Here is a 13,437-nt window from a genome sequence, read left to right as displayed (position 1 = left end):
GCTTGGATACACCAAACCAAATGATTTTACAAGCCTCTCTCACAAAAGGGTGTCAAGAACTCCTGGACCCAGGCATCAGCTTTAGGAAGGGATCTAGGGATGCTAAAAGGGTCAGTGCTTTTCATTGGTTAACAGAACCACTGAAGATGCATGATCATACTTTTCATTTCCTTTCTGTCACTAGCGCTACATTATGGACAGCCCTCTGCTGACACAGCACAGCAGACTGCTGATAGGGTTACTATTCACTGTTTCTCTTTAAGCCAGGGGAACCACAGGCCCAGGCGCTGGATGCAGCTCCCAGTTTGCCTGGATCCAGCTCCCAAGGCTCAAGCCCCCCTCTCTCCTCCCACAGCATTGGGGACCCCACACTGGTGCTCCAGCCCCCCTGCTACTCCGAGGCCGCGTCAGTGAGGGATTGGTTTTATTTTTTTGCTTCTCACTTGCGTGCCGCCCCTGACTGATTTCTCTGTGGGTGGGTGGCTCCCCTTCCAAAAAGGGTTCCCCGCCCCTGCTTTAAGCAAATGAGGCCAAATTCACTGCTGGTGTAACAGACAACTTGGGCCAGACTCTGATGAAGCCAGCGCTATCAGCTCAAAAGTCCTGTAAATTAAACCAGATCAGTGCCTTCAAATTCAAAATAAGCAGTGTGCCTGGGACACACAGTATCTCACAGATCTACTCATAGTTTGACTAGACTCTCAGTTTTGTCTCACGGCTTCTCTTTATATTTTAAATACATACCATACAGGGGAGACCAGCTCCAGAGAAAAATGCAGTTAAACTTTGCTGGCCAGGAGTAAGTTTAGCGCACAGGAAAGCTGAAGGGTTTTATTTCTCAACTGAGACACAAACATTCATGAATGACCTTCCAAAGCTAGTGAGGCAAAAGGCATCGGATTGAAACAAGAGCTTTCCACAAGCTACTCCCAAAGAAGTGCATGACAAAGTACCCTTTTAGGTCTGGCGGTGGGATCTGGCTTATCTAGATCTAATTGGAAAAGACACATAGAAAGAAACATAGAGGGGAAAACATAACGCTAGCGACTGCCTTAATATCTGGCTAGGTACTTCAGCTGCCTTCATCACTGCATGATCTGACTAGCCAGAAGCCAGACACTAATGGTAAATAAATTGCTCTGATAAACATTTGCTACTGGAAAAGCTTCCATGCAAATTGCGTTGACTCTGCTATTTGTCCATCTTTCACAACTTCCTCCCCTCCCTGCTTTTTATCCCTTTCAGCTCATCCTCTCTCACCGTAACCAACTGCCCAGAAAGGGGACCAAGTGGAAAAGCATCTCTTACCAGAACTAGGAAATGTTTCATTCCAGCATCACCAGCCACTTGCCAATCATTTCCCCCAGCGTTCTCACCCACAGCAGCTCCTGAAAGAGTTGCCTTTGTCACTAGGCTGTCGCAAGCTGGGGATTAGGAGTAAATGCTCTGCAAGCCAAGCTGATCATCCCACAGCAAATGGAACCAGCAGTGAACAAGCCCATCAGCCACCACAAAACACACACGCCAGCAGCAAAGCAGGAGGAGGATGGGGAGGCTGCAGACGGAGTGGGAGAGCAGGTGGGGGAGGGAGGGAGCCAGGCAGCCAGAGATGCTAAAGTAACAGATGTGTTGACTTTAACTTAAACAGGAAATTGATAATGCTCAACACAGAGAGAAAAAAGACAATAGTTGATATTAAAAGCAGTGGCTATTTGCACTCAGTGCCCTTTTCTTCTCTGTGCTCCTTTGGGGCTCTCTGTTTTAATTCCGTTCTAGCACAAAAAAGCAATAACTGGCAGTCATGACTCTACCTGTCAGTCAAAGCAAAGCAAGCACTGATGCTGCCAGTCAGCTCTCAGAGAGCCACTTCCCTTCCAACAGCTGCTTACAGGACCAAGCATGGGATTCCTCATTTTAATCAAACTCTCACAGAAGTTATTTAAACGACATCTTCTCACCGATGACACCAGTAAGAGTTGGACCAAAATACAGAGTGCCAGAATAGGGCACAAAGTTTGCCTTAATTTTGGGAAAAGAAAAATACAAGAGGGTCAAAATGCCAGGTTTCTGAGGAAGCACCGCAAAGAGCTGAGAGAATGTTAAACACAATTTAAATGCCCTTGACAGAATTCACGTCCCCGTGAAAAGATCAATGTCATTCACCACAATTTATTGCTGATGCAGCTGAAGCCATCTCAGGCCCTGGATTTCCAAGGACAGGTTTGTGGGATAGCAGATGCATTCATAGTCTGTCACTCCAGGATCTGACAAGAGTCCACTTTCAGATGGGTTCATCAGAATTCACTCTTGCCTGAACCTGGACACAGTAGCAACATCAGAGGCTAGCATTCAAAGTCCAGAGGAAAATGAGGGTAATAAAAAGCATCTAGCTATTTCTGAGTGAAAGAGGCAGAATGAATAGATAAGTAAAATATTGTGGAGGAAGGGGTGTAAAGTAAACTCTAATAGCTGGTGGATGGGGCGGGACAGTAGGAGAACTGATAAAATCCCAGAGGAACTAACAAGAGCCTCTGAGTCTTCCAAAGAGTGGCCCTGTCACTACTTCAGAAATACAATTTTCACTCAGTTTTAAGTGAATTTAGTGCTGGCAAAGGGAGCTGGCCTGATAGCCCTGGAGAACAGACACATTTGTCCCTAGGGCATGTAAAACACAATGGCAGTGCTTCCATGTCATCACCCTCAAAAAAATTCTGACCCAGAAGGTCCATGCTTAAAGCTAAAGGGAGTTTATTCTCTATGGTGCATTAAGCCTCCATGGTGAGAGAGCCAACAAGCAACACTCTTTTTTATGCTGACATTTGTTCACTAGGCACTGGGCTGAGGCCCACCAGCTCATTGCACAGGAACCCATCATCTTTTCCATGACTGTGTCACCTTCCAGCCCCCATGCTGCCAGATCCATCATTTAATATGGATAGAGATTCATTCCTATGCAAGGCAGATGGCACAGAACTGCAGACCCAGGGTTACTTTCAAGCCAGCCAAAGCAGGTCAGATGCTGGCAGCATAAGGCAGATCAGGGACAGATTCCAAACAGAAAGCGATGCACCTGATAAGCAACTGAGAGACCTTCCCTTCTCCTCACCAGAAGAAAAGGCATGTGAGAGGGAAGCAGGAATACTGTGCATTGGGAAAGGGCTGTTTTGCGTCCACCATCTATCTTTATCTGCTGCCCCAATTGTTTAGAAAGCGTTCTGTTCTTTCTTAATGGTCGTCCCTGGATGTTCCGTGTAGCATCGCACGTCACTCCTGTGTCACTGTGCATCTGGGCCATGAGCAACCCCTGGGAGAGATGCACAAGCAGGCCAGCAGCAGCCTTCCCTCTGCCATCCTCAATCCATTCCTTGCCCCGTAGGGATTCAGAAAGCCAGTCTGTTCCATGGTGGCCTCCTGGAGCGGGGGAGGCCTGGTGAGGAGTTTAAAGCAGTCTAATCCCTGGGCTGGATAATTCAGGGAAAGAGGATTATCCACTCTCAACAGAGCCCTCACCTAAATATAGACTGGCCCTTCCTTTTCATTTCCTCTCATCTCGCACAGCAAGGTTTCCCCCACTCCACTCCCCTGCCTAGTCCCAGAGGGCTGATTCTGTTCTCACTTGCCCCAAAGTAAATTGGGAGAATCCCATTCTAGCCAGGGGAGCGATGCTGGAATTAAACCAGCATCAGCAGGAGCAGAACCGGGTCCCTACTCATAAGATCAAAGCCAGAAAGACAGATGCAGTGTAATCCCCCACCTCACATGCACATTCCCGCTGCAAGAGCAACGGACTAAGCTGCATGGTTGCCATTGGGGCATATTTGGGTCCATAGTTATGGTCTAGGAGATGAATACTAACTCCTGGAGCATGCTGGCAAATGTACAAGCACAACATACAGACCTGTGCACATTATGGAAAGAGGGAATCACTCCCTTATCCCCATGTTTGCCCCCTTTCATGCCAGTGGGATAGGACAAATGAGCTAAGCCAGATTTCTACCATCCCCCCGATCTCCACAGACTCCAGCATTAGAAGTGTGTTGGGGGAATGGCAGGGGTAGGATAGGCCCAAATGCTGCTGAGCTCCAGATATCTCCAGCTGCCATAATGCCCTGTCAGGGGCTGCTGGAGCTGATGTAGGCTGGAGCAGCCTCCAGGCTGTCCTAAATTGCACTGACGGACAAAGGAGCATGCTCCTGCCTACGATAATAGGCGAGTACAAACGTTATTTGCCTCCCTGCTGTCCACCGAGCTCAGGGCCTGTACTGAGGGTCAGGACCTGAGCATGGCAGGTCGGTAATGAAGAGCTTCTTTTCCCTGCAGTCGCAAATCAAAAGGGGAAGGAGCTGTCAGATAGTTGCCTCCCCTCTTGGTCCCTTACATTTTTATGGGACTAAGAAGATTATAATTCATAGTTCCACGACTTAGGATAGAAACCTCTCAGAGAGATCAACCTCAGGGGACCAGCCAGCCACTAACTGCCTGAGGTAGGAAGGAATTCTTCCACTACCCATTAGGCAGCTTTACAGCCTTCTCCTAAGCATCCTGTGCCAGTCATTGCCAAAGACAGGAACTGCCATCGTGCATCAGCCCAATGGTGCAGATTTCTATGTGCTATGTCAGAGAGCTGTCTTTGCTGCTGGCTGGCGTATGCTTGTTTCAGAGGAGAAGGATCAAGCTGTGGGTTGCTGTCCCTTTGGTCCCCGCACCAGAAACAGGGATAAAAGTAGGGGCTGCTGAAGATATTACTGAAGGGCTCTTTAGCTTCGTTTTCCATCAAGTTTCTTCTCCTTAGAGTGAAGGGCTTAAGCCAAGGCTGGCCCTGCAAACAGCGTGTTTCTGTGACTTAGTGCACACCCTCCATCCCCCTTCAAAAAGCTTTTCCCAGACCCCCCAGGCTCCCTGTTCTCATGGTCCCTTTGTTTCATTGCTAAGGCTCCTTTTTTTCTTGCAGGACGTTAAGCTGTCGTGACATTAAACTGCTCATTAGCAAGGGAGTAATTCTATAATCTTTTCAGATGAGCCCTTTTTCAAAGGTTCAGCTCCCGATCTGGAAAATTAATATGGGGAATTGACAATACAAGAAGGAGGATCCTCCAGGCAGAGGCCTGGGCTTCCCCTAGCAGGATTGCTAGCAGTTCCTGGATGTTGTCTAGCGGCCAGCAAACTATTCCGTGCCAGCATTTGAGCAACGAGGGAAGAGTCTGTGTCTCTCCGCACTTACTCTGGAGAATGAGGGTGGCCTAAATAGAAGCACAAGGTATTGTACATCAAATAGCCCTTTCAGCCCATGCTTTTGCCTTAACTCCAAATACCAGCTGCTCCGAGGTGCCACTTTGCCCTATGATTTGCTGCATGGAGGGGCAGGATTACCAAGGAGCATATGGGAGTTTAAAACTTCTTTTCCTCTCCCACCGGACTCAGGCTCTAGATTCCATTCTTGTGCTGCCATGTACAGGAGATGAATATACACCTCCAAACCAGCCTGAGTTGGCTGACAGCTCCCAGGGTAGGCAGAGAGAGGTGGGACTGGAACCCACCGCCCCTCTAACAAGTACTCTAACCCCTGGTCCACCCAAACCAGTATGAATTCTTCCTCTGGCTTCCTGGCTCTTTCTGGAAACCCCCCGTTCAAGCCAGGCCTGCCTCTGAGCTCACACATGCTTACAACCACAGGGTGCTAAAGGCTCTGACACAGATGCTCACTCTCACCATCACTTATTGTACACTTAATTTTGTCCAACATGTTTATTGCTCTCCCTGAAGTGTGTATGCTCACATTGTATTCAACAAACAGCCAGTCGTGCACACAACCTCTGCACCCATTTGAATGCACAAGATGGGTGGGTGGCTGCTTTTGGGGGTGCACATACAAGCAGGTGTGGCGATGCAAAAATCTCAGCCTGCTGGAAGAACTGATGAAAGCACCTCCCACCTCTCCAGACTTCTTTCCTGAATAAAGATCTGTCTGATGTTGGCTCTGCATTGCAGCATGTCACAGACGGGGGCAAATAACACGTCACCTTCCTGAGTCAAGGCCATGCCAATGAAGGGAGCTAAAGGGCAAACCAGAGCACCTCACTGCCTGGTGGCTGTTTGTACAGCAGTGACCCTGCTACATGTGCAGTGCACCCACAATAAGGGTTTGCACAGTCCTTTCAGAAAAACAAGAGGCTTTATCCCATGTCTCATCTCTCGGCCCAGGTCTTTAAACATTGAGCTGTAACAGGCATGTGCAGTGGCTACAAGAAGGAGACCAGCATCTAGCATGGCCTGCTGTTCTTAAAGGAGAACGGGAGGTCTGAGTAATGTTTCTGAGAGGTGGTTCTGTGGTCAGAGCACTGCAGAGATACAACTGGCATCTGCTTTCAGTCTGCTGGCTAAATGACACTTCAAATTCTCCGTAGAAAAGAAACCTGATACCTTACACAATGCATCTGCAGGACCAAGACGCTTGACACAGAACCTTGTGAGGTGCTGGGCAATTCCTGCAAGTTGCTGTCTCCTCTTCGCCCGTTAACTTCAACAGGAGTTGAAGATGCTCAGTACATCACAAGGTGCAGGCAAGAGATGCTAGAGAGGCTGACTCATAAACACCCCTGCCCCAGGAAGCTAAGGCTGTAAGGCAGTGGTCTCCAACGCGGTGCCTGCCAGGTGACCAGGGCCAGCTCAAGCCATTCTTGTGCACCAGGCCTTGGGCGTGTGGCGCATGCATGGTGCCAGCCCCGGACGTGTGGCGCATGCATGATGCCAGACCCGGGCACGTGGTGCAGGCATGGCCTCGCCCCCGGATGCGCAGCACATGCGCGGTCCGGCCCCCAGGCACGCGGCGCATGAGCGGCCCCGCCCCTGGCCTCCCAGCAGCCCCAAAAGGTTGGGGACCGCATCTGTAAGGTATAGCTGGAGTCAGCTTACCTTAAACCGAGCCTTGACGGCATCCACATAATGAGAGGCGGATGGGAGCAAATACTCCTGTCGGCTTCCCTTACTCCTCACAGAAGGAGGAGTACCATGCACCAGTGAGGGCTATCCTAAGCATTCCATTTAGGGGTTTATACTAGACCCACTAAATCGAGTGCTAGAAGATCGACATCTGGAATGTCAGTCTTCTCCTAAGTGTAGACTCGCCCTTGGAGCCTTTCAGTCACTCCTGTTGGCCCAGGTGACCCCCACACAACATGCCTGGGGCAGAGGAATGGCTCTTTGCTCACCAGAACCCAAAGACCATCTGCGTTTCCCACCCCACCAGGAGCCCAGGAATTTTGGAGCCTGGGGAGAGGGGATGTTTGCCTCATTGAACAGCTGGGACTTTAGGAACTGAGCTGTCAGGGAGTAAGAGAAGGTGAGCAGGGAAGCATGGGGGCCCCCCTACAGATGGCCCAAGATTGTAGAGCAGTGTTTCTGAAAGTGCTCCGCAAAACCACTTTGGGAAACACATTAAGTGGCTGCCCCAGTTTGTTTATTTACTGGTGCTACGGAGCCTCACAGCTCCCATTGGCTCCGTTTCATCCTTTGCAGCCAAGGGGAGCCACAGGAAGCAGTGGGTGCCAGGCCATCGCTTTCCCGCTGCTCCGCTTGGCTGCAAAGAGCGAAACGGGGCCAATGGGAGCCAGGAGGCTCCGTGGCACCAGTAAATAAACAAACTGGGGCAGCCAGTGAATGTGTTTCTCAAAGTGCTTTTGTGGAGCACTTTCAGAAAACACTGCTGTAGAGGATCCTCAGATCTGCAGGCTTGGGGGCAAATGCTTTCCTTCTTCTACTGGAGGGTAAAGGGTGACCTTGCTCCTTTCAAGAGAAGACTATGGAGGAAACTGTAGATGTTCTTCTCTTGTCAAAGCCCCCACCTATGTATTATCCTGTGGGAGCAAGCAACCTGGCTATGATTGTAGGTGACCAACAGGATAAGGTAGCAACCTGCTGTGCAATTCCTGAAGAGGGGGTAGAGATAATTGCCAGGTGAGGAACAAGCATGTGGCTGTGTCTTTTTACCCAGAGGTGAAACAATGCAGCGCTATTGTATATTTAAATCTGACTAGGCAACAATAGGATTAACTCTCTCCCCTCTTGCAGATGATCAGAAATAGGAGCCTGGATAGTCATGACTTGCAGCGTTTTTAAAGCCCTGCCAGGAACATCACTCCTACCGGTCTTTCATTTCTGCCTAGGCTGTCCAGAGGAAGGGAGCCCTCACGGACCACATATTCAGGTGTTATGTGATAAGCATCTGATCTAAAATCACCTGGGGTTCCCCTTCCCACACAGGAGAAAACACTATAGCCCAGTTCTTTTCCTCCCCGCTCCACTCCAATCACTTCGTTCATTTGGTCAGAGCGATGGGCAAACACAGCACGGAGCCTATCGTGGATCCAGTTCATGCCTATGGTTTTTAGGGGTTCTCAGTATCATGGATTGTATTATTGCAGCCTACATATGTAAAGAGAATCTCTGCTGAATAGCGCCTGTCCCCAGACACACACCAGGCCATACACAGGGGTGTGTGAAAGCTCCCTCCCTATGGCCCCCCAAATAAGCATGCTCTGGCTAGCCAAGGGAAGGCAGGGGCAGTGCGCTGCTCGAGCATCCCTCCCCCATGCTCTGGCTAGCCAGGGAAAGGCTAGGGCTGATTTCCCCGCTTACTTGGGGAAGCATGGGGAGAAGGGGGGCATTCACACCTTTGCTATCCTCATTTACAAAAAAGCACCCTCCACAGAAGTCCCTGCATAGGGGACTGCACGCACACACACATTTGTGTAACCAGATCAATCATATCAGAGAAACCAAAATATATTACAGCCCCTGTTCAAACTGAAAACCCTTACCTTGCTTTTAGTGGCTGGCTTTATCCTCTGCCAACAGAGGTGACCAGCTGCTGATTTTAGTTTGAGCTGCATTTATAATACCCTGAGGTAGGAAGGATTATTTGAAAAGGACGATTAATACTCATGTTTGCTGTGTTATGCCTGTGTGGGGGAGGCATACCCACCCACACACGACTCATCCAGCCGCAAACACACCTCTGTACCCCCCTCACCCAAACATATGCAACATGCCCCACTTATATACACACCCCTCACCCTTTCACACCCCTACAGCCCACCGCTACACCTATCCCCAGACATACATCAGAATCTATTTTAATTGTCCTCATAAAAAACCCTGTCTTGCTTCAGCCTGAGCACCTTCCACCTAGCTAAAACACTACACGCTGCAGCTCATGACTGCTCTCAGAAGAGGATAAGGAGAGCCAGGGAGAGAAACGGTGTTAATCTGAATTGTTGCTTTGGTTTTGACTGTTCTGACACTGCTGATCTAGTTAAAATAGCAAAGCGCCCTACAATTCCTGTTCCTTCATCTCAGCCCTTCAGCTGCTGCGCCCTTGCCCTTGAGCATCCTTATTTTCAGTGGTATTTTTCTTCTGTTTTATTTTGTTTCCCTATTTCTTTGCAGCACTCAGACATTAGCTGGGCACTCAGCAAACTAATGTTGGGGATTGAGATCCTGCCAGCCGTTAGCGTTCCCTGTAAAATGTCTGTTTGTCTTCTTCCACGATAGCAGGAGAAATGACTTGCTCTTACCTGTAATGTGAAGTTATTTGCTTCTGCTGCTTCTCTGTGCTCAGTTCAGCTCCGGAGTTCCAAGAAAGAGGGATTCACTGCACTGGAATCTCCTATAACAATGATGCAGTCCAGCCAGCCAGTGAATGCTAATGATGCACCAGAGGGGATCCCAGCGGAGGGAGAACAGGGCTGTATGTCATACCTGCATCACTGCCCCCACAGCAAGAAAGGCAGAGGGAGAAGGGAGGGAGTGTGCAAAGGCAGAGGGAGATTGCAGGGCATGCAGAGACAGAGAGAAAGGAAAAGCTTGTGTAATTTAATCAGGGTAATAAAGTAACAGTCCACTGCCTGAACATTAAAGCTTTTCTAGGAGAGCTCTTGGTTACACAGGGGAATATGTTTACTGTTATAATGCAGACACATATTTTGGCTCTAGACTTAAATAGGATCCAGGAGTTTTCCTTGCTGCTTTATTGGGGCAATCACGTTATTATTTCCTCTACCTTCATACAGCTGGTACTGCTGGCCACCACCACATCTGTAGCCATCTGTCCAGGGGTGGCTCTCGGCCCAAGTCAGAGAGGCTGATGTTTTGTGAGCCATCACTTGAAGGCATTATTTAAAAAGTGGAAGTTAAATCCTAGTGAGGAAAATAGAAAGGAGCATAAACGCTGTCAAATGAAGTGTAAAAACATAATACGAAAAGCTAAAAAGGAATTTGAAGAGCAGCTAGCCAAAAACTCAAAAAGTAATAGTAAAATGTTTTTTAAGTACATCACAAGCAGGAAGCCAGCTCAAAGACCAGTTGGGCCCTTGGACAATTGATATGCTAAAGGAGCATTTAAAGACTACAAGGTCATTGCGAAGAAGCTAAATGAATTCTTTGCTTCGGTCTTCACGACTGAGGACGTTAGAGAGATTCCCAAACCTGAGCCATTATTTTTAGGTGACAAATCTGAGGAAATGTCCCAGATTGAGGTGTCATTAGAGGAGGTTTTGGAACAAATTGATAAACTTAACAGTAGCAAGTCACCAGGACCAGATGGTATTCACCCGAGTTCTCAAAAATTTGTTGGGGGAAAAGTCAACATGGTTTCTGTAAAGGGAACCAATCTAATCTACTAGAGTTCTTTGAGGGGGTCAACAAACATGTGGACAAGGGGGATCCATTAGATAGACTGGATTTTCAGAAAGCCTTTGACAAGGCGCCTCACCAAAGGCTCTTAAATAAAGTAAGCTGTCATGGGATAAGGAGGAAGGTCCTCTCATGGACTGATAACTGGTTAAAAGACAGGAAACAAAGGGTATAAATGGTAAGTTTTCAGAACGGAGAGAGGTAACTAGTAGGGTTTCCCAAGGGTCCGTACTGGGACCAGTCCTATTCAACCTACTTATAAATTATCTGGAGAAGGGGTAAACAGTGAAGTGGCAAAATTTGCAGATGATACTAAACTGCTCAGAATAGTAAAGACTTAGCTCAGACTGTGAAGAGATTCAAAAAGATTTCACAAAATTAAGTGATTGGGCAACAAAAGGACAAGTGAAATTTAATAAATACAATATGATGGGGACTAATTTAGCTATAACTACTCGAGAAAGATCTTGGAGTCATTGTAGATAGTTTTCTGAAAACATCCACTCGATGTGCAGCAGCAATCAAAAAAGCAAATAATGTTAAGAATCATTTTAAACGGTATCGTGAATAAGACAGAGACTATCTTATTGCCTCTGTATAAAACCATGGTACACCCACATCTTGAATACTGCATGCAGATGTGGTCACCTCATCTCAAAAAAGATATATTGGCATAAAGAGCAACAAAAATGATTAGGGGTTTGGAATGGGTCCCATATGAAAAGAGATTAAAAAGACAGGGACTTTTCAACTTAGAAGAGTGGAGACTAAGCGGGGATATGATAGAGGTTTATAAAATCATGACTGGTGTGGAAAAAGTGAATAAAGGAAAGTTATTTACTTGTTCCCATAAAATAAGAACTAGGGGTCACCAGAAGAAATTAATTAAAACAAACAAAAGGAAGGTTTTTTTACACGGCACACGGTCAGCCTGTGGAACTCCTTGCCAGATGATGTTGTGAAGACCAGGACTTTAACAACGTCCAAGAGAACTGGATAAATTCATGGAGGTTAGGTCCATCAACGGCTATTAGCCAGGATTAGGAATGGTGTCCCTAGCCGCTGTCAGAGGCTGGGAATGGGTGACAGGAGAAGGATTGCTTGAAGATTCCCTGGAGCATACAAAAGCTATTAGCCTGGGCCCTCCATAGGCTCTGGTGTGTGAGGGGAATGTGGGTAGTATCTTTCTCCTTCTCAGTCTCCTTCTCATTTGTGTGTGACCCGACTGATTTTTCTGTGGGTCAGCAGCCCCTGACCCAAAAATGGTTCCTCACGTCTGCTGTATTGCTCTAGGGTTGGGGAGAGCAATTCAGCAACAACTCTCCAAATGGTCGCTAAAAGAAGGGCTAGGGTGCTACCAAACCAGATGGAGCCTGGAACAGCTGTGTTCCATCAAGGGGAAAGTCTGCCTTCACCAGCTTTTCAGCTAGCTCGCCACACTCAAAAAGGTCCATGTAGGCTTAGGAGAAAGCCTCCCACTTGTTTACATTGAAACTCCAGACTTTCCATCCAGAACTAAAACTTCAGAGGCCTTTGTGCGGCACTTGAACTCATGACCAGCACTGGCTTCCCCTGGAACCTCATCATCAGAAGGCTTTGCTCAGTTACCACCTGCGGCCTAGAATCCCATCTTAGCTCAGCAAGAGATCAGGCATGTGCCAAGGGGGTGCTAGTGCGAGCAACTCGCTCGCCCTTTGATCTCTGCCCCAAGCCATCCTCTTGTGGCAAGAGATCCATGGCAGATCCAGTGTCAGGTAGGAGAAGGAAAGGTTTTTAGGGAGGAATAACACACATAGGCTCCCTGCTAGCTCCCAGTAGTGCAGAAGAACTGAATTGTGCTTTCACAGAGCCAGAAGGAAGCCATAGGCAGATCACAGAACACAGGCTTGGGAGGAGACAGACTTCTCAAGCAGGGCACACAGACCAGGTTTTAAAGAAATGCCTTTCAAACCACCCCTCTCTATTGCATCAGGCAGTGCGTCCTAGTGGGCTGGAACACGGGAGAGTTGGGTTGGCTCGGCTCCTGGCTGGCTGCATAACCTTGAGCTAGTCACTTCACCTCTGTTTCCTATCTGGAACACTGGCTTAATGATACAGGCTGTCCTCGCTGTAAGTCCAAGATACATTCCAAAAAACTTGGACTTATAGTGAAACAACTTAAAGCAGGGAATTTTTTTCCCCATGGCTGACTTCCATTTGTGCAATTTTTTGTTGTTGCATGACCTAAGAGCGGGCAATGGGAGGACTTATAACACATCAGTTCCTACAAGCATCAACGACTTTAGTGCAGAACAGATGTATACCAGGGCGACTTATTGTGGGGACACCCCGTCCTACCCTCCTTTGTGAAGTGCTCTGAGATCTGCTGAAGATAAAAGCAGGTATTATTAATTGGACGAATCTCAGCTGCTTCCCTTCAATCCTCGTCCCTCCACTCTGTTTTATTGTTTCTTTCTCTTTTTTGCAGCTGGCTCATTCTATTTGTTTCACCTCCTTTGAATCTCAGGTTCTGATTTTTTTTTCAATGCCTATGATAGTTTGACTGATCTATCCAGCTCTGATCATCTGCAGGTGCCATGTCTGTGAGTGGGCATACCAGGTGCGTTGAGCCCCTAGACACATCAGGGCCAGGTAGATTTTTTTTTCCACTCACTCATTTAGAAACCAAGCATTACATTTGAATGTGAAGTTCCATTTTATTCTCCCGTGTGCAATGCATTAGCTTAATTGCATTTTTTACATTGTGCA

General features: G+C 47.8%; 1 protein-coding gene across 2 annotated transcripts in view; it reads right to left on the bottom strand.

The window, feature by feature from the left end:
- The window catches only part of SV2B (synaptic vesicle glycoprotein 2B), a 141,225-nt gene extending 131,387 nt beyond the window's left edge, over nucleotides 1-9,838 (bottom strand). The window contains exon 1 of one of the 2 annotated variants that reach the window (XM_006110835.5): nucleotides 9,573-9,838. The gene's annotated coding sequence lies outside the window, so the exon portion shown is untranslated. Of the gene's footprint in view, nucleotides 1-1,308; nucleotides 1,493-9,572 lie in introns of those variants that run through there. The other variant, XM_006110836.5, reaches the window with a different exon arrangement.
- Nucleotides 9,839-13,437: the final 3,599 nt, after the last annotated feature.

The sequence above is a fragment of the Pelodiscus sinensis genome, chromosome 14, assembly GCF_052426305.1.
Source record: "Pelodiscus sinensis isolate ZL-2025 chromosome 14, ASM5242630v1, whole genome shotgun sequence".
Lineage (NCBI taxonomy): Eukaryota > Metazoa > Chordata > Testudines > Trionychidae > Pelodiscus > Pelodiscus sinensis.
This window is presented reverse-complemented; position numbering and strand designations above follow the sequence as displayed.